This window comes from Megalopta genalis, chromosome 10 (assembly GCF_051020955.1).
Source record: "Megalopta genalis isolate 19385.01 chromosome 10, iyMegGena1_principal, whole genome shotgun sequence".
In the NCBI taxonomy this organism is placed as follows: domain Eukaryota; kingdom Metazoa; phylum Arthropoda; class Insecta; order Hymenoptera; family Halictidae; genus Megalopta; species Megalopta genalis.
The window spans coordinates 8,055,595-8,077,028 of record NC_135022.1 but is presented as its reverse complement, the minus strand read 5'-3'; positions in this window follow the sequence as shown (position 1 = coordinate 8,077,028).

Genomic DNA, 21,434 nt, shown 5'->3' with positions numbered 1-21,434 from the left:
ATATCCATTCTTTATTTGCTGTCTACTTTTGCGTTTGTCGAAATTGTATCAATATTTTTATTAATAATAAAGTAAAATAACTGGAAAATGATTAAATTAATCGATTAATCATAAACACGTCATTCGGTGCAAACCGAGCCGCATTAGAGAGCAGACGAAAAATACGTCGACGTAGTATGCAGTGATTTAACCTAAAATTTTTTAACTTCTTAACAACAGATTGCTAACCTCAAAATATGTAATTAAATATAATTATTTAAAACAGTTTCAAAGTTTTGTTTATATTTACCAACTGATGAACGATGGCATTTTAAAATTTTGAAAAAGATTTGATCCATTTTGAATAACAGGTCACATGTTACAGAATTTTTTCAGATTTTTCAAGAACGAAAAAACAAATCGGAAAGTTGCAAATTTTTCGGAAATGACAAATCTTGTCTTCGCCATTTCAATTCTATCGGAGGATATTGTCAAAAGCAGCAATCTCTGATGTTGTCAGCAATCTTTGCCAGACTTTTTGTGGGTGTGAAACAATGTTATAAAAAATAAAAACCAAACTTTCGACATTTTCTCCATACTTAACTTTGTTAAGTATGATATTGTCCACTTAATAAGTATATTATGCAGTATTAAACGGTTTTACATTTAAAGAAACGATTATTTAACTAGGAACACGAAATTCAAGATATAAAACTATGATATGCGTGATATACAAAATCTTCGTTATGATTACAACGTCGTTGGTTGATGGTGCGAGCGAGATACGAATCTTTTGAACGCTGTGCGAGTGTCATGGGACACAACACAAATTAACACAACACTAGAAAACGATACTTATATGGTACGCGTACGCTAATAAGTTCGACGAAGTTAACGCAACGAGCTTCTGGGTGAAAATGAGTATCTTTATTTAGTTTCCTAGGGCTTTTATACAGGGGTTTGGGTGCAAAGGTCGGAAGCTGAGTCAAGGGGATGAGATGTGGTCGTCTGAAGTTCGGAGTCATAGGTGAGTCAGGTTATACGATGTTGTTGTTCACAAGTTATCGGATGAGTCAGAGGGATATGATGTAGCCGTTCGGAGATTGGATATTGAAGTCCTCGTTTCACACGAGCGCCGATGAGGCTAATTTTTTTCATAAGTATTGCTCTTTCTCAATTTTTTCCAAAATTAAGTTCTTAATGTTTTAAATATATTTCGGATAAAGATATAGGCAAAACTAATTTTTGAGCATTGTTTATTCCATCGTTTATCCGAATGTATATGCTTCGGTTCATAGGTACCGAACAATTCTATCAGAAGCATATACTATAATATTTCTTTCGTCCTTTCCTAATTCGATGGGATCTCGACGTTGCAGGTCATCCTTGTCCTGCTCGCCTCTAGCGTACACATGTTCGTATCTATTGTCTCGAGTCGTCTGTTAATCATTCCTCTGACGGCTTGATTCTTATCGTCGGAGACCCTAAACGAGAAAGCCACTCGAGGGTGCCATAAGATAGTATTCCCTGTAATTGCTGTCAAGGATGGGAGAACTGTCCTGAAACTATGCTGCAGCACGCATTTTTTTACCATTGCTATCGTAAACAAGAATTTCGAAGCATTGCACAGCATATCTCGACGTATTTTGTTTCTTTTTCATGAAACCATTTTTAAATAAACCTAGACCTAGACCCTTTCTGATACATTACAGAATTTCGTCTACTTCTCTTTGTTGAAAATTGTGGTCCAAAATAATGAGGAAGCAAAATATTTGATGTTTCTTTTTCACAGGAATAGAGAGAAGACTGTTCCTCAACAACATGTGTGTGTGTGTGTGTGTGATCTATTGCAATCAATGTTCCAAATTTTTCAGATTTTCTAGTAGGGTTTGATCGTATATTTGTTAGTCTACTTGGAATAAATGATATTAACGAAACTAAGGGAATCGTGAAAATAATATAAAATTTCGAGTTACTGCAGTAGCTGTGCAATGTAATTTAAGTTATAATTTTTTCCATAATTAAAATATTTAATCTTTTTAACTTACTTCTAATAAACGAATTTTATTATGTCTGACGGTGCATTATTTTTTTATACAATATTAATCGATCTCGTAGTAATATGACTGAAACTTTTGGATCGATTAAATATATGTACTACTCGATTAAAAACATCTAGCATTTAACATTTTCAACTATTTCATCATAAATACTGTACGATATTTTTGCAGTATAATTTATGCTGAAATTCATTTGCATCTTGTAATTGCGAAACAAATGACAACCTAGCAGAGTTGTACATTATTTAGATAATAAATTATAGAAACGTTACGAACAAAAGATACTTCTTCATCTTTATGCAATATTGGAGGGTCCTAATAAAATAAGTATCTTTATTCGATGTGTTTGAAATAAATAATTTTATTAGTCGAGAATTTGTCCGACAAATAAAAATACCACTTAATTATCAACACGTAACTACATTGTTCCAGAACAAAAACAAATCAATATTCATAGAATCGTTTTTCAAATAAAGATAGGAAAGTGTCGAATATGTGGATGCTTGGTCTCAAGTCTCCGATTATGCTCTCTAGTTTTCATTTCGGGATAATACAGTATCTAACAAAAAGATAACATACTTTAAAACTAATGTAATTTTCATTTATGTAACATTACAACTAAAATACTGTTTCTATATAAATTTGCAAAATACCACTATAAACATACACAAATGAAATAAAATTGCATTTCGCAAGTGTAAACAATTTTATTTAAAAAAAGAGAATTTTTATGGAAATACAGTCGGACAAAATGTTAGCACACTTAACTAAAAATTATGTATGTCAATAAATCAAGCAATAATATTGAATGCCTAGTGTTTTGTGGCTTCATCTTTCCACTTATTAACAGTCGACATTATCTACGAAGTTTCTTTATTAGTTTTTTGTTCTAATCGTTTCTTATCATCTTAAATACATTTTTATCGTTCGGCAATCTTTTGAAATTATCTGCCATTTGCATAATGCATGGTTATGAGTCATGTAGAAGCAAACTTGAAATCTGGATCGGTAATTTTTATTTACTCGTCATTATATGCTGTTGCCTTCCATTAATTAAAAACTTGCATCCATATTTGGATAACAAGCAATACAGCTTCAGAGGATTGATTTCTACGTTGAAATCCTACTGCCACTAGAGATATTGCTTTCTTGAGTTCGTTGATCAATTTACTGGCTGCTACCTATTCTGACACGATTAAATCAAATACTCTAGATTTATAAAAATCCATGTTTAAAATGATCAAGTTGGAACATTCATTCGATGAAATTGATAATGCAGATTGTCTAGTTGTAGCAACTTTTGCGAGGACAAAACCTTGTTGTTGTCTATTAAGTAAGCTGCAAAGTTAAAAAGTAGGTGCGTCGAATCTTTTCGAGCAAACTCAAGCATTTATAGCATTGCAGAGTTAATGCAATTAATAAACTTATTTCTGAGGTTTTTCATAGTAGTGTTATTGGTTTAAACAGAACTATGATGAAGTTATTTGCATAATTTGGGCTTGATCGAGTTTCGGAAATGCGTTCGATACTAGTTTCAGAATGACAATATTTTTTAAGTAATTTTGACATTTTCGAATTTTGTGAACCTCATAGATTATTAAAAACATTATATTTTATTTAGGACAATAATTTAAATAGTTGGAATATTCAAAAATCTATTATCTTTGATATAATTAATCAAGTTAATGCGAATGAACTCCTGGGGCGAATTTTACTTCTCTATTATATCGTATTCTATAGATGCTATTTTTATCGTTGCTATATAGGATGCTCTTTTCTACTGGTACATTTCGAAATGTGGTCTTCCATCGGATACAGATAACGGCTTTGATTGTGGTAGGCTTCAGCGAGTTTTGTCGTGATTTGGTAGAATGACATCATCCATTGGTTCGTTGAATTCCAAGAAATTTCTGAGAATTTACCTTGTCTTGGTACTGTTAACACTTTAACGACCGCACATCTACGCAGTCAAACGTCGCCAGGGGCCGGCAGTATTTTTGAAGAATTAATTTTAAAGAACTTTATTAAATTCACGAAAAAGTTAACATAAAACAAAAAACAACAAAAATTTAATATTTTTCAATATTAATTATAAACAAATTTAATATTTTTCCTTTGTATGATAATTATTAAAGCAATCACCTACATGTAATGGTATTTTACATGTCTTACACATAAAATAAGTAGGTTTTCTAATTTTATTAGCATAGCAAACATGGCAATCCCTTCGTGCACCCTTTTTTATTTCCGATATTTTAACTAATTGATGTTTTATTCCTCCAGTTAATCTTTCCACTGGATTGGAACGAACGACGCGAGATGTAGTAGGATCACTATCATTAGTAGTTTTAATCCACTCAGTTCCTAATTTAATTAAAAAGTCGTGGTAATTTAATTTCCGAATGCACAATTTATGAAATACAACGAAACTTTCTCGGCCCACCTTTTTGTTTTTCTATAAATGGGATAATAACTCAGGTATTGGTCCGCGCGGTCGACCCCTTTCATATACTGGTTGTAGTCAATAATGCATTTTGGCTTCAAGATTGCATCACCATTTTTATCCTTTTTCCCGGTATCACAAATATCTGCATTATGAATAGTTGATATCATTCTAATGCCCCTTTTTTTATTAGTTTTATAGAACTGCAGCAATATATTACCCTGACGAGCAAATATGCTTTCCATCACTTTTAATTTAACTTTTTTCAAGAATTCTGGTAAACCCCGATGTATCCTAATTGTTCCGCATAACCTAATTTTATATAAAATTAAGTCCATATATACGTGATGCCACTTATTGAAGTAGTTTTTCAACAAATCCATTACAGTTTTCTCTATTTTTTGTCCCGTACCGGAATATAATTTGAAGCTCGATATGTAACCGGTAACAGCATCACACGCCATTCTAACAAGTAAACCGTATTTAGTCATTTTGCTTGGATTGTATACTTTGAAATTGAGTCGTCCGCGCCACGGTATCATGCCCTCATCGACGGATATATTCTGTCCTGGATAAAAGTTCTCTTCAAATTTTTTGCAAAAGTAATCGAGAAGATATTGCACTTTGTATAGCCTGTCAGCGTTTGGAGGCATTTTTTCGTTATCCGAAAAATGTTAATATGTCAGGATTTCTCGAAATCTATTACGACTCATGGTTTTTGAAAAAATTGGTGTTTCAATAATGGGGATAGTGGACCAATAGTCGCTAATTCTTGTTTTTTTGACTAGCCCCATAATTATTACTAATCCAAAAAAATTTTTTAGTTGAGATAATATCGTAACATCACGCCACGTTCCGCATTTTTTCCCTCTTTTAAATTTCCTGTAATTCTGAGCATGATATTTATTCGTTTCTACCGCGATGAACTCTAGAAGATCATCTCCGACGAAACAATTTACGACCTCTTCAACCGAATCACAGTGGCTGACGCTGACACGTGGTCCCGTGGCACCTTCGAAAGCTTCATTATCACGTGGTCTATCAATGTCAGACCAGCCAATTGTATCCTCCTCGTTTTCGTCTTCGTCACTGCTGTTTGACGTGCGATGTCGACAGAGATTTCTTCTTGGGGGTGGGAAAGGATTCTCCTTTTCTTCTTCTTCTTCTTCCTCACTGCTACTACGTATACGAAGTACACGGCGCTTTTTTCTTGGTGGCGGGAAAGGATCCTCATCGCTTTCTCCATCGTCACTGTTTGATATCCGTCGGCTGCTTGATATCCGTACACTGTTATTTCTTCTTAGCTGTGGGAAAGAATCTTCCACTTCCCCTCTTTCAATATTTTCTTCACCATTACTATCGCTGCCTTCTTTGTCTTCGGCATCACTGGGAACGTCAGAAAAATTATCTGCGTATTCTTCCTCAAACACTTCGTCTTCCATTCTAAACCAGGTTTCGAGGGGTTTCGCGATGTTTCCAAGAGTTGAAAATTTCGAAAGTTCCGTTTCAATTTGTTTCTCTAAAAGATGCAAAGTTGCAAACTTTTCTATTTCTCCAAAATCCAGAAATTTAATTAGAATATCAAATAAATTATCCGGACATTCGTCTTATATAAGCATACCTTTCCCTTCGTAGAATAATCGTCGAAATATCTGCACCAAACTTGCCAAAATAAAACTTGCTAATATTGTCGTATTGTATTTATTGTTGTCGTATTGTTACTTGTTCTTGCTTCAACGAAATACAAGTGAACTTAGCGCTGTTTCAACATTTTGAACTAGAAAACGCGCGCTACACTAGCGCTTATACGGCAGCTTAGCGTACTACACCAACGACGACCGCCGATATTTGCTTCACCATTTACATGGTACACAACCGTAGTTTAATCAAAAATTAAAAATAGGCAATAATTACCTATAATCAAAGACGTGACAATGAAATATGAAGCCAATAGCAATATCCACACTTGTTTACATTCATAAATTATCACACAAAGAGTGTGGTACTGGCCAACAACCTTCGGCGGCAGCATCACACACATGTTGTGTGAGCGGTCGGTAACGGTTGTTCCGGCTATCACACACATGTTGTGTGAGCGGTCGTTAAAGTGTTAAAGTCTAATGAATATTCGTTGATACGTAATACATATGTGGCATTATTTTTAATTGTACCGTTATTTGTTAATTAAATTTAGATCTTACATGTGCAATTTTCAATTTGTTAGTGTGTACTATACGTAGATTACCTTCAATTAGTATTTCTATTCGGCAAGATTTCTACAACTTTGTGTGGACCACTATATTGGTTACAAAATTTTCCTATTTTAGATTCTTTCATAAGATAAATTAAATCTAATGGTTCATAAACTTCTTTAATTTGCAAATTTGAATTTTGTCGTCGTTTTTTATTTAACATAAATTTTATTTAATTTTTAGGACTAGAATTTATTATATCGTTCGTCGATAATTGTTCGACAGGGATTTCAGGTTGTGACGGTACTTCTTGAGCTTCGGAAGTTGGGATGCGTAGATTATCTTCTCTTTGAAGCAAGGACGTTTCTTCTATCCTTGTCCTTTTTCATACTGGATCGAATATCGGCGAGATGTCTGACGAGACAGAAGATGCTGACCTTTTTCCTAATAACGGGTTGTATCTCGAATATCCATCGTTCGTTGTCTCTAGGTCCATGTAGTCGTCGATGAGAAGGATGAGGGGGTTGTCCGGTGGCAGATAGACACGGCTGACTAAAGGGTTCGACCAGAGGAGCATGATGCAGGCGTGGGTCCCCAATATATGCCATACCGGGAACGACATCCACTTTCTTCCTTGATAATTTCCATCAAGTTGATCCATTTAGGGATGGCTTCATATGATTTCGAACAATCTTTGGAGAGGTGAGGCCTTGCGCATTTAACACGTGCCGGGGGTCGATTGCAATTAGAAGAATAATGGCCAGAAGCTTGGCATCTGTAGTAACTGAGTGTGCTTGATCCTGGACATGTACTTGTCCCTGGCCCTGAATAGGAATTTAATTTTGTAAATATCCTGGTTTGAGGTGCCCATTGAGATGTTGACTCTGTAGGCGGTTGAGTCTTCAATGAGAAAGCAGGCTGTGGAATTTATTCCTTGCAAAATAATTTGTTGGATTATTTCCTCGGGAGTGTAGTTTGGAAGACCTTTGAGGACCATTGCCATTGCTCTTTCGTTCTCGACTGTGAATATGTAGAAGGTGATATTTTTAGCTTGAAGACCTAATTTTAGTTTTTTGAAATCTTTGATGGTTGAAAGTTAAATGTGGACATTCTTTCTGTTATATTTTAGTGAAAAACTGTTGCCATAATAGGCAGTTAATTCTTTTTCGAATTTATCAGCTGAATATTTGAGAAGTTGTAAATATAAATGGGAGGTGGTTTTTGTGTTGGAGTCTCCGGATTTGCAACAATTTTTTGTCTAGAATCGTTTGAAGTTTTGCAATGTGTTGTCGAGGCGTGTGGCTTGGCAACAGCAGATGTATTGACTACGGGCTTGTTGTTGAAAGAACTAGCGTTACTGGAGTCGTTTGGATTGTCGAGCGCGGTGAAAAACGCGAAACGATTATGAACAGGAATGTTAGGAAGAACGGGGAAGTTAATGTTGAAATCATTTGAATCTTGATCGGTATTATTACGTGCTGGTTTGAATTTAGTACTGGATTCAGCTATAATGTGTTTTTTTTAGAATTTTTGAGTTTTGTGTTAGCAGGAGATTTTTTTAGTAAAAGTCTGGATTGTGTTACGTCCCGCGAGTCTCGACGCGTAAAATATATAATATATCGCGCGATTACCGCGGCTAAGACGTAGATCGCAACTTTTGGGGCACGCGACGCGGTTCTTTCGCGTATCCACTGGGCTTCACGAATAACGCGCTGCGACAATTCAAACTCTAACCTTTATCGGAGAACCTAATTTGTCGGTCGATCGCACGCCGGTTCGCAATGGTCCTCAGGAATTTCGGGGTGCTGTTCGCTCTCTCAGGACGGCCGTAGATTGATGTTCGGTGCAGACTCCGGTGGCTGGATCGGCGACGAAGGTGTGCGAGATTACCTCGATGACGCGTTCGGAGTACTGGTGCTTCGAACGATACGGCCCGTAAACGAAAGCTTTCGCCAGCTTTCTTAGTTGATGGCGACGACCGGCGCGTTTCGGCATTCGTTATTTGTTAAGCAAGAATGTAAGAAGGACGGTTTTATCCCTGCTGCGCCCAGATCATTCGGGGTGAGATCGATACAAGCGCTTTGGGAATAATGTCGTTAATTGTATTACGCATTCGTGCAGATCATTCGGGGTGAGATCGGTACACACGAAGGCGGAATAGTTTCTAAGTGAATATGTACGAATGTATTGCCGAGTAGGGAGAGAGTCTAGGTAATTAATGATTGTAGAAGTAGTAATAACTAAAATATATTCTAAGATATTAACGATACAAGGACTTAGTTACTAACGCGGTGATTTGAGTTTGAATGAGACTTTGAAATAGAAAAGAGACTTGAGTTGAATTAGGGGTATGGCTTGCAGGAGGAGATGACTCCCCTCGCTGGAGCCCGGAACGAGTCTGATATTTTTCATATACCTTATTCTAAGAAAACATGGAGATCGTTGTTTGGCAATTGAAAATCAATAATTTGTCGTATGTAACGCCCCATTATTGTCATAAAAAAGGAGCATGTGTTTATAATGTCCGTCGGTATTCATTGTAAAGCAAAATTGCCTGTCGTCAAAAACCATTGCAAATAATCTTTCTCATTCTCTCCTGTTAGGATTTCTAGCTATAAGGCTGTCATAGTTGATTTCCAAAAAAGCCATTAGATCCATTTTACACTGTAGGAATTTCTTGTAAAGTTCCTTCGCTGAATTCATCTTTTCATTAGTGAGTGACCTGGTCCCAAGTGAATTGAGGAATTCATCACTAAATTTTCGTTTGGTTTTGCCACCGAAACACGACATAGAAGTTAATGGAACTCAGTAGAAGAACTAGGAGCGTGTCTTTGACGCGCTCGGGCGGAATTTCGGACTTAGAATAATTTGTTCTATACAGTAGATTCGAGAGGTACGACTATACTAACTTACGTTAACGTGGTTATATGCTATACTCGATATCGCTAACTTATTCTATACGTGTTTCGTATAATATGGTCTTACTGTTACTACTTATTGCTAATCGGGTATATATGTATATATATGTTCTTATGCGACTAATTCAATACGTCGGAGGACGTAACAATTGGTTTGAGTTTTACTATCTCAGAGTTTAGGGATATCTGAGAATTAGAAGATTTGTAGACTAGAGGTTGAGTTAAATTTTGTAGAGCACGACTGCTCTTGTGGCGAGGATTCTAGTTGCGGCATACTGGGTTCATTGGTATGAAGATTAGTGAGATTGTTAAGAAGAATGGTCGTATCGAGAAACAATCGAAGTGTTAACATTGATACAGTACAATGTATCAAGTTACAGTGTTAACAATTATGCGACAGGAATTTTGTTCCTCCCGAAGTAATTTCGAGGTCCTAATTAATTCTTTCATATCATTTGTAATGGGTTCGAATGCTTTATTGAAATTTTCACCGTTAAATATTTCATCGAATAATTCTTTCAACTTTTTGTTCTCGACAAATGGCCAACAAAGATCTTCTTACTGGCAAAATATAACGCCAGCCGATAATGGTTTCCAAACACCCATGGTTAACACTGTAACTTGATACATTGTTCAATGTCAATGTTAACACTTGGATTGTTTCTTCTGTCATTAACGAGTCTACTCACGATATTATCGAAAGTCTTAAATTTTAGTTCATTAATTCTTCTAGAGCATTCCAATGTTCTAGATATTGCAAAAATACTACCTATTTTCTCCACTGTTGCGGCCTTTACTACAACTCGGACCTGTACAAAAATAAGAATGCCAATGAAATGAACAACAATCAAGTATATAGCATGATAGGAAACAATTTTACCGATTATGCCAATCTAGTGGTTTAGACGCGGTAAGTCAATTTCTGGATTTTAGATCCAGCTGTGAAAGAGAAGGAATTTATCGAAGACATTCCCCGCAAAGTCCCGATATCCGTGAAGTTTCTTCGGCCGAATTGTCGAGTGCGACGGCTACGCGACGTCGTCCAGTGTTTTCTTCTTTGTACGCGGAACATCTTAAACGCAAATTTCGCTAACCGAAAAGTCGATCGCTTTTCTACCGATCTCGTTGAGTGACACGCGACGGCCGAGGAACATGCGGGACTAGCGAAACCGTCGTCGCTTTGGCTGCTCGCGCTTCGAGCCATATACTCGAATTTTAGGCGCGCCTCGCAAGCCACATCTTCGACTCTCGGCTATTTTACACTCACCTGCGTACTTATCTCCTCCACTGGTTGGTACTCGATCACGTCTCGGTAACGAATGCCTCTCGACTTTTCCGTTGGGATCTTCCACCCTTTGAATCTCCCTCGCCCTATCTTCCTATTCGTTGCATTTTCATAGCAAACTCTCCACTCTCCCGTACACTTTGTTTCACTCTTACACATTTTTTCTCTCTTTCTCTCTCATTCGCTGTCTCGCTCGCTCGCGCTCTTCCTTTCGGCCAAGCGGCTCGAGGAGTTCCGCGAAACTTAAACAAAACACTGTCCCCCGTAACTCCTACCACTCTACAGGCATTCGTAGCATCCTCGTTCGGTAATTTACGACCTATTTATTTATTTATTTCCGAAATATGTAACCCTACAATACTGTCGCGTTAACGCTACACATCCATCGCCGCTGATCGAACGACCGGCTTCGGAAAATATAACCAGTAAACGTCTCGCATTTCAATTTCAATCTCAATTTATATCTGAACGATCCTCCTGATCGGACAAACACCGTCTGTCGAGTAAATAAAGTTCTCCGTGTACAGATCAAGACCACGAATTCATTTCGCGAACTCGCATACTCGAAATCCACGTACATTCAACGTTTCGCATCGAAGCGGTTATTCGAAACGAAATTTCAAGGACATCCACGGTTCTTGTTTTGCGATGCTGCTCGCATTCTCATCACGATGCTCGGATATCTCTCTCGACGCATCTGGACGTTCCGATCGGTTCTGTGCTTGTCCACGCTCTTGAGAAGGACTCCGACGACTCCTGTCTTTCATATGCTGACGAATTTGCCGCGGGCGAGGCAGCTGTTAAAGAGGAGAGTGATGTCAGGCTTGTTTCAGGATGGCGTCCTCCATCAGGTCCTGGCCAGGGGCTTTATTATTCTTAAGGCGCTTGATTGCGCGCTGCACTTCTTCCATCTCGAAGAAGGGGGCGTTTGGAGTGTCCGGGATGGTGTTCGCGTTTTGACGGATTTCCGTGTGGAAGGCGGTGTCCGTCAAGAAGGTGTCGTCGGACATTAGCGCGTGGAGGAGAAATGGTTTTATATGGAATGCCCCAAGGGTTGGCATTTCCTTGTTTTGTTACAAAGTTTCTCCAGCTCTCGAGTTTGGATTTGCGGATGATGGCGGTGTACCGATTCCTGAGTCGCCTATACTGGGCTTTCAGGGTTGCTTTACGAGCGGAGTTTGGTTCCGATTAGTAGATTCTTTTCGTGTGGCGGACCTCGGATCTGAGGGTTGTGAGCTGTGGGGTCCACCACGGGACTGATCTCGGGAATCTGGTCTTCTTTGGGATCGCGGAATTGGAGGCTGAAGAGATTATTTCCTGAATTTCCGCGCTAAGGGTATCGGGGTCAACTGCGTAGGGGTCATCTGGGAGGGGGGGGGGGGGTATTCAGCTATGATAGCCGGCATAATTCTGTCGAATTCTTCCCAGTTGGCTCTCTGGATGTTGTAACGGGACTGGGGGGGGGGGCAGTGGGCATGGGGGCGCTAATCAGGAAAGTGATCAGGTTATGATCACTTGTCGATCTGTCTGGATGGACAGTCCACGAGGAGACGTGGCTAGAAAGGCTATTCGTGGCGAGCGTTAAGTCGATATTAGATCGACTGTGGGCATTGTCGAAGGTGGGGGTGCTGGTGGGTTCATTGACTATCACTAGTCGGGATTGGGCAATAAAGTCCTCCATGGTTTCGCCTCTCTCGTAAGAGGATCGGTTGTACCAAAGCGGCGATTTGGCATTGCAGTCGGCGACAATCAGGACGTTACGGTTGTGGATGGTATGTAGGATGGTTTCCAGGTGGTGGCGGAAGGGCTGGATGTCGTCACTGTACTGGAAGTACATATTGACGACAATGAATTTCAGGTCGCGGAAGGTGAGTTCTGCGCAGATGCAATGTGTGTTGCATAGCTTTTCTATTTTGAGACCGGTTATGTAGGGGTTTCTGATGACCAACGCCGCCTTGGGGAGGTCGGGAACCGAGAGGCTGGAGAACCTTTTGCGGTCGGTAATTATCCGGGAGTTCGGACCGAAACTACTGAGGGCGTTGTTGAACGAGTAGGGTTCCTGGATTGCGAGGATATCTATTCTTTCCTCGAAGGCGCAGACTTTTAACCCTTTGCACTCGAGGCCTTTTTCGCTTGCGCAAACTAGCAACTCGAGACGATTTCGGACAAATTATGCAAATATTTTAGAAGTAGTCTAAAAATATTTATTAACAAATAAATGTATAAAAATAATAATATTTCACTAGTTTACTTATTTATATGTTGGAAACAACAAACTTTGATAAATATTACACTCTGTAATTAGTTTTGGTGTGATATCTTGTAAAACAATATCCAAGATGCATCCTAGGTTTATCAGGACACGTATCACAGTAATATGAAATTTCCCGCCTACTTCCAGGCGTGTTACGGTCAGAACAAACCTTGCAGTCCCTTTTTGGCCCTTTTAGCATTACGTGAAGCTTCCCGTTTAGTCGGATTTCATCGGAATGCGACGTAGACGCTTGCTCTTGTTGCTGGCGATATGATCCTCTCAATTGGTCGACAATCGTTTTCAGAAATCGCAAATGGCTCAGTGGCTTTCCCCCTTTTTTTGTCGTCTCTAGTTTATATAAAATGTATGAATTGATCAGGCAAATTTCCATGCCCCAAAAAAATAGTTTACGCCACCATTTAAGCGATTTTCGCAGGAAACAATAGGTTGATGCATATTGGTCCGCCCGATCAACACCACCCATATATTTTGTATAGTTAAATACAATATTGGGTTTCTTGACCATTATATCCACACCACCTCGTGTAATTCTTTTGACCGTCGTCATTCCAGTGTCACCCCTCGTAGTCAAACAAGTGACAACCCTCTTATCTTTCCACCCTAAAACTAAGGTGTTGCCCCGTCGATACGCGACCGTGGATTTTGTCAAAAACTTCGGCTTTTTTATTTCTTTGGGCAATTCTTTTCTGTTTGCTAAGATTGTCCCAGTAATGTTACACTTCAGTTTGGCTAGTTCTTGAGCTAAGAAATAACTGGTGTAATAGCGGTCCGTGAACATATGGTGCCCCTGAGCACCTGGAATTTTATCCAACAACATTTGATACAAATGTAACGGAATTCTTGTTGACACTGGTAAATCGGGTCTGACCAAGAGCTATGTTGTTAGCGATCCATAATATGGCAAAATACAGCAAATGTAGTCAGTCTTTGAGTCAGCTAGAGTATAAACTCTGATACCCCATTTTGTCGGTTTCTTCGGATTGTACGTGATGAACGAAATTCGACCCTTGAATTTTATAGTTGACTCGTCCACACATATTTGTTCGCCCGGGGTAAAATAATCCAAATACTTCCCGTTGATATAATCCAAGAAGCAACTTACGCGCGCGCGTTGTAGGCGCGTTCGCGGATTGGTGTTGCGCGTTGCAATAGTTTGAAGATGGAGCATCCAGAATATTTGACTGAATCGGTCCCTTGTAAATGTCTCCGAATAGAACGGAATATAGCTGACGTTATTCCGCGACCAATATTCCTGCAAATTGGCTAACGGCATTGTCCCCATATTTATTATGACAGCAATAAATGCCCAGAATTCCTCGTTGGTGACATCACGCCAGCTTCGCCATACGGAATTTGCAGACAGTGTCTTCCCTTCCAATTTTGTTTTTGCGTAGACATTTGTTTCAGAAATAATTTTTTTCACGAGATCATGTGTGAAAAACAGTTTAAAAAAATCCTGTGGTTCTTTTATTTTCGAAAGTATTCGTGATGCTGTGGGATTTTCGCCAGGTATAAATTGTATGTTTGACGGCACTTCGTCGTAGTCTTCGCAAAGTACCCATGCTGAACTGCTTGCACCTTCCGGAGCTTCATTTTCAATTTCTCTTTCAGCATCACTTTCAACTTCACTGTCGCTCTCTATAATTCTAATTTTTCGCCCTCTCACACCTCTTACTGTATCACTATCTTCACTGGATTCGTTCGTTTCACGGCGTAATCCGTCGGAAATCAGCGTAATTTCTTCATCCAAAGCGGCAAAATCGAATTCGTCCGAACTTGAGCTGATTTGATCTTCCTCCATATTTTTAGGGCTCGAACACTTTTCAGCTACTATTTTTACTGGCAAGACTGTTTCAAGCGAATGCAACGCTGAGACTAACTAAACTAAGTTAAGATTTGGCTACAATGCTAGCCAAGCCTAATCCACGAAAGTATTTCCGAGAAAAATATCTTATCGCTCATCGTAAATAAGCAGATCGAGTTACAAACGACCATAGCGGCGTAGCAGCATCGCTCAAGTTGACACTTCAAATCAGAGGGGTGCCGCTAGAGCGTCCCGCAATTTGAGACTTCAAATCAGCCGGGTGCCGCAGCAGCGCTGCCCGAGGTGACACTTCAAATCGGCCGGGCGCCAAATCGGCGCCGCTCGAGTGCAAAGGGTTAACTCCTCGAGAGCCGATCTGGAGTTCTGGGCGTTGACCTGACCTATCCTAATTAAGAGCTTAGATTGGGAGGGGTGAGGTTTACAAACCATAATCCGTACGTGAAAGTACCTGGTTTATGGCTGCAACGTAGGCTGGTTTGGCCTTGTTGGGGCAGGTCTTAAATGTGTGGCCCTGCTCGGCGCAGTGGCCACAGATGTCCTTCTCGGCGCGGCAGAACTTAGTGGTGTGGCCGAAACTGTGGCACTTGTAACACCGGGTGGCCGCGATGTAGTCATTGACTCGGCAACCACTCCATCCGACATAAACGCGTTCCTTTTTGATTAGGACATCGCGGGCCTGCTTGGATACTTCGAGTATCCAGTTGCTCTTTTCTTTGTTCCTGTTACCGGACTTGAAAGCAAGTTTAATTTGCTGTGAGAGAGCTTTTTCGGGGGCATCTAGATTCTGGCTGCCGATAGCACGAAGGGTGGCATCGTCACTTTCCAGTTTGGGGACGTCATAAAGAATTATCCTGGGGGGACTCGACCAGGATACCGTTCCCCTGAATCTTTCTAATGCTCTTGATCTGGAGCTTACATTCTGAGCGGGAGACTAGTTTGAGGACCGTTTCCTTCATCTTGTCACTGGACTCAAAAGACTTAGGGTCCTGCGGAAGGATAGTGATGGCGCTTTTTGGGGGGGGGGAGGTTCTGCCTCAAGTTCGAGAGAGCGGCCGTCTTGGATCTGACCCCGACTCTCTCTGCGTAGGTGGTGGGCAGAGAGGGTTCTTTCGGGGTCTGGCAGTGCTCGGTAACAGACTCGAGGGTTTTTCTTTGTTGTCTGTTCTCGGACCTGATTGCCTTAATTTGACCCTCCAGGTTGATGCAGCGGAACAGGGACTCGCCGAGTATGCTCTGGAGCTTTGCGACCTTGGAGGCAATAAACTGGGAGGCGTCTGGGTAAAGGCCGTTATCCTGGTCCATAACGAACCGCATAAGGGCTATGGTCACTTTTTCGGACTTTAACCGAAGGTCATTGGCGGTGGGGTCGGGTACTGGGGCGGCCGTGGCCGGTTTCTCGCCGCACGGGGCAGGGCTTGGGGCGGGGGCGACCGGGGGCGGGGAGAGAACTTCAGACCGTTTCATGGCCTTGGTTGGTTTTCGGGGGAGTATAGTCGCGAGAGGGGTGTCCGAGTCGTCAGACTGGATTCGGCGCTTACTCTTCCTGTTCCTGTTGGTAACCTTGACGTACCCCTCGGAGTCGGAAGCCTCGGTGTCCATCATGCTGATGGACGATGGCGGGCGGGGTGGCGGCTCCTGGGCTGGCCTCCAGCCTGAGGAGGCTCATACTCGGCTCTGGGGCCGGCTTCGGAGTTTGCTCCAGTGAAGGTGGTGTTTAGCTGAAAGTTGAAAATAATGAGAAAAAAAAATTCCGAAAATTGTTTATAAAAAATCCTGAAAATTGTTTAAAAATTGTTTAAAAATTGTTTAAACAATTATTTAAACAAATGTCCACCCAGTGTTGATTACGGCTGGTTTCGGCTGGGCTGGGATTGCTGAAACAGAAGGAAGACAGAGTTAAAATTTTCGAAAGAGTTTGAAATTGGCGCCTGGAAGAATTTGTTGGTCCGTGGTTGTTCGAGTGGGGGCTCGAATGTAATTTTTTGCCGGAGGGAACTTCCGCTGCCAACCTTGCCAAAATTTTAAGGGTTGGCAGCACTGATTCCCCTGCACGTAGACTGGAAACTTGATGTGGTGAATTTGGACAAAATTTCCCGACAGCAGCACCACCCCACGCTAACGGTGGCGTCCCAAAGTTCGAGGTGGAGAAACACGTGCTTTTCGATCTATTTGTGAAATTTGAAACTTCCGCAATTTTTGCACTATTCGCACAATCACTATGTCGAATTAAGCCGTTTAACGAGCAATTAATTTTGCCGTTCACAGTTTGGGTTTCCGATCACTATTTCGGCCGGAATCCGATCTTTCGTGTCCCGGACTTCGACGAGTCGGGACACGTGGCGTTGAATTGCACAGGCTGATATTTTCCACAATTTTCGTTCAGTTCGCACAATTTTTACACCAACGTGATCGTCTGATCGTCCTCTACACACTTCCAACACTGAGATAATTCTCACTTAGAAAAAAAACCACTTTTGCAGCACTCGGCCGGCGGAGCGAGGTCCGTAGATAGGGACATTTAGTGTGAATCCGGCCACCACGAAGGTGACGCGGATATGTTTCCTCGCCCTTTCGGGCATACACAACTAAGTTTCCATCTACTCCCAGCGGCCCCACGTTCAAGGGAAAGGGCCGAGGAAAAATCCGCACGTGCCATTGAGACGTTTACAATGGACGAGTTCTTTAGCCGCCAGCGAATTTCAGTTTCCTTCCATCTGCTGGCGCCCACGGGGAACCACGGGGAGGCGAACTCGTGACGCAACGCCTCACGTCCACTAAACGAAGACCTAGGAAATCGGAATGGGTGTTGGAATAGGAGTAGATAGGGACATTTATTATGAATCCGGCCACCACAAAAGTGGCGCGGATATGTTTCCTCGCCAATGATGGCATACACAATGATGATTACCTACCCCCCGACGGAATACCTACGAGGGGTCCGAACGTGGGTAAATCGCCGCCTTCGCTCATCGTTCATTAGGCTGGGTACGGAAGACCCAGTCTTAACTCCGTGTCCGTGTAAGGAGTGTTCAAGTTTATTTTGAGTTGGGTAGGCCGTACTACCTACTCCAACTGTGTATATAGGTTTTTGGGAGGGTTTTGCTTCGCCGCTCGACCGCGGCGGTGGGTGCCCGCCACTGCCCTCCGCAGCGACGGCACTCTGCCACATGTAATCACCCCCTTTTCCACACGACAGCAATGATTATGCAGCGTGCTAGGTTGGCAAGTGACAGCTATTCTTTGCTCGTTAGTAGTGTTCTAGGCGGCTGCCCATGGTTGGTGCCCGTCTAGGGTGGATAAGCAAGTTGCGGTTGGCGTGGCAGAGCTTCTCCAGCTACGGTAGTGGGTGTCAAGCACCTCACGCAAGCACCGCGGCCGTTCAGCACCACAAAACCGTGATGGGGAGGAATCTATGATAGGGAAGGATGGGACTAGGCAGGGCGGGGGTGCTATAGCCCTTTTTTGCCGCAAATACAGACTTGCATTGCCCGGTCTCCGCCGCGTGGAGGCGGGGTTGGACTTTGGAGACCAGTAGATAGGGACATTTATTGTGAATCCGACCACCACGAAAGTGACGCGGATATGTTTCCTCGCCAATGTTGGCATACACAATGATGATTACCTACCCCCCGACGGAACACCTACGAGGGGTCCGAACGTGGGTAAATCGCCGCCTTCGCTCATCGTTCATTAGGCTGGGTACGGAAGACCCAGTCTTAACTCCGTGTCCGTGTAAGGAGTGTTCAAGTTTATTTTGAGTTGGGTAGGCCGTACTACCTACTCCAACTGTGTATATAGGTTTTTGGGAGGGTTTTGCTTCGCCGCTCGACCGCGGCGGTGGGTGCCCGCCACTGCCCTCCGCAGCGACGGCACTCTGCCACATGTAATCACCCCCTTTTCCACACGACAGCAATGATTATGCAGCGTGCTAGGTTGGCGAGTGACAGCTATTCTTTGCTCGTTGGTAGTGTTCTAGGCGGCTGCCCATGGTTGGTGCCCGTCTAGGGTGGATAAGCAAGTTGCGGTTGGCGTGGCAGAGCTTCGCCAGCTACGGTAGCGGGGGTCAAGCACCTCACGCAAGCACCGCGGCCGTTCAGCTCCACAAAACCGTGATGGGGAGGAATCTATGATAGGGAAGGATGAGACTAGGCAGGGCGGGTGCCATAGCCCTTTTTGGCCGCAAATACAGACTTGCGTTGCCCGGTCTCCGCCGCGTGGAGGCGGGATTGGACTTTGGAGACCAGCAGATAGGGACAGTTGAATGCCTACACTGTGAGCTTTAAGGGCTTTCGCCGGCTCTGCTATTCCGAAGCTGCGGTGCAGCTTATACTAGCGGTGTTGTGTGTAGCGAAACCAGTACGAGGGGGACGTGCTGTGAAAAACCTTTCCATCACCTATGGTGGGGATCATCAGGAAGGTGGACTGTCCTTTTCAGGAGACAACCCACTTAGCCACTGCTCCACTGTGCAAGCCTCGCTTGGAGGTGAGTAGAGCAGTGTTACCAGCGGGGGCCACGTGGAGGCGGGGTTGTCAGCATATGCATTGCATATGCTCAGTCCCTTGCAGGCTAATGCGAAGGTGCAATGCATGAGTAATTGATTGCGGCCGATTCGGCTCATCTTGCTTGCGCAAGATGCCTGCGAGGCCAGGAATCGGCCGATTGCGGACTGTTATTGTTATCCGGGTACTATTCGCGTGCTTTCATGGCTAACTTTGCGAACGCCTGGAGGTGTAGGATTACTTTTGTTTCGGTAAGCATCTTGAATTCACAGGGCCACGGGAGGTGTTGTCTTGTGAATTGTGCTTCTAGTTTTTTCCGGTGTTCTGTGTGAAGTGGGCAGTCGAAGATTACGTGTGCAACCGTGTCTGGCCTTCCACAGCTGCATTTGTCGGACTCTGCCAAGTTCAGCTCCTTTAATTTGGAGTTGAACTTGCCATGTCCAGACAGCAGTTGCGTGCTGTAGAAGTCAGGCTTTAGTTTCGCCCGTAATCTGGTTGGGATGTCTGGGAAGAATTGATGGGTGATCCTACCTTTGGGGGTAGAGTCCCATCGCATCTGCCAGACATCTACTGTGTGTTTCTTGATGCGTTGTGTTATTTGTGCTGTTGTGGTGTCTGTGTCTGTATGTGTGTTGTGTGTGACTGGTGGGATGGTCGTGTCTCCAATTATGATTTCGTTGCCTTTCCTGAGGTTGTATAGCGCAGTCCTCTCCTGCAGCAGCAGGTCGATCGGGGAAGCCGCGGCCAGTACTCTCAGGGCATCGTTGGAGATTGTCCTATATGCACGCGTAACTCTGAGTAGCGCATTCCTTTGCGCACTCTGCAGTCTGCTAAGGTGGTGGGTGTTGACCTTGTCGGCCCACCCCGCCGCTGCGTAGCAGATTATTGCTACAAATACTTCTTTGTACAGCTTTAGGGTGGTACCGAAGTCAAGCCCCCAGTGGGACTTGCAGACTCTCGCGAAGCCCTGGAATATGGCCTTAGCCTTCCGCGCGATCTCCTGCACGTGTGAGGTGACGTTGAACCTGGGGCCGAAGTTTACCCCTAGATATCTGACGACGTTCCTCATTTTAATAGATGTGTTCCCGATTTTGATAGTGGGAGGGCGCCTGGTGTCCAGGAGTCCCTTCAGGAGGATCATTTCGGTCTTAGGCTCTGACAGGTGGAGCTTGTGTGCTCGGCACCATTCTGCGATAGTTTTGGTCGCCTTGTTGCCTTCGACCTCAAGTTCCTTTCTGGAGTCCCCAGAAATTAGAACAATGAGGTCGTCGGCGTATGCGACGCTAGCGATGTTTTTAGTGGCTATGAGGTTCAGGAGGTCGTCAAATATCAGGATCCAAAACCTCGGTCCCAGGACGGACCCTTGCGGGCACCCTTTCGTGCTGCTTTTGCCGACTTTCCTGCCGCTCCTGCTGGTTATCTGCACGGATCTCCCCGAGAGATAGCTCTGGATGAGACCGTACAGATTTGCAGGGCAGTTTCGTTTCTTTAGGCTATTGAGAATAGAAGGCCACCAGACATTGTCGAATGCGCCAGCTATATCGAAGAGAAGTCCTATGACGTATCGTTTTTGGCATTGCGCTGTTATTTGCCTGGCTCTAACAGTGGCATCCTCCGAGGATCTGGCATGGCGGAAGCCATATTGTTGGTCTGCGACTAATGTGTGGGTGTCTAGTATGTGTTTTAGTCTGCCTGCGATCAGCCTTTCAAGTGTTTTGCTAAGGACTGGTAACAGGCAGATCGGTCTATACGACTTAGGGACGGCGGGGTTCTTTTCAGAGCTCTTCAATAGGACTCTGATTTCACCCCGCTTCCACCTATCTGGAAATACAGCTGTTTCTAGGCAAGTGTTAAATAATTTTTTGATTTGCATGTGTAATATGGGCCAAGATCTTTTCAGAATTTCAGGTTCCATTGCGTCAATGCCCGGGGCCTTCTTTCCTTTTATCTTTTTTAT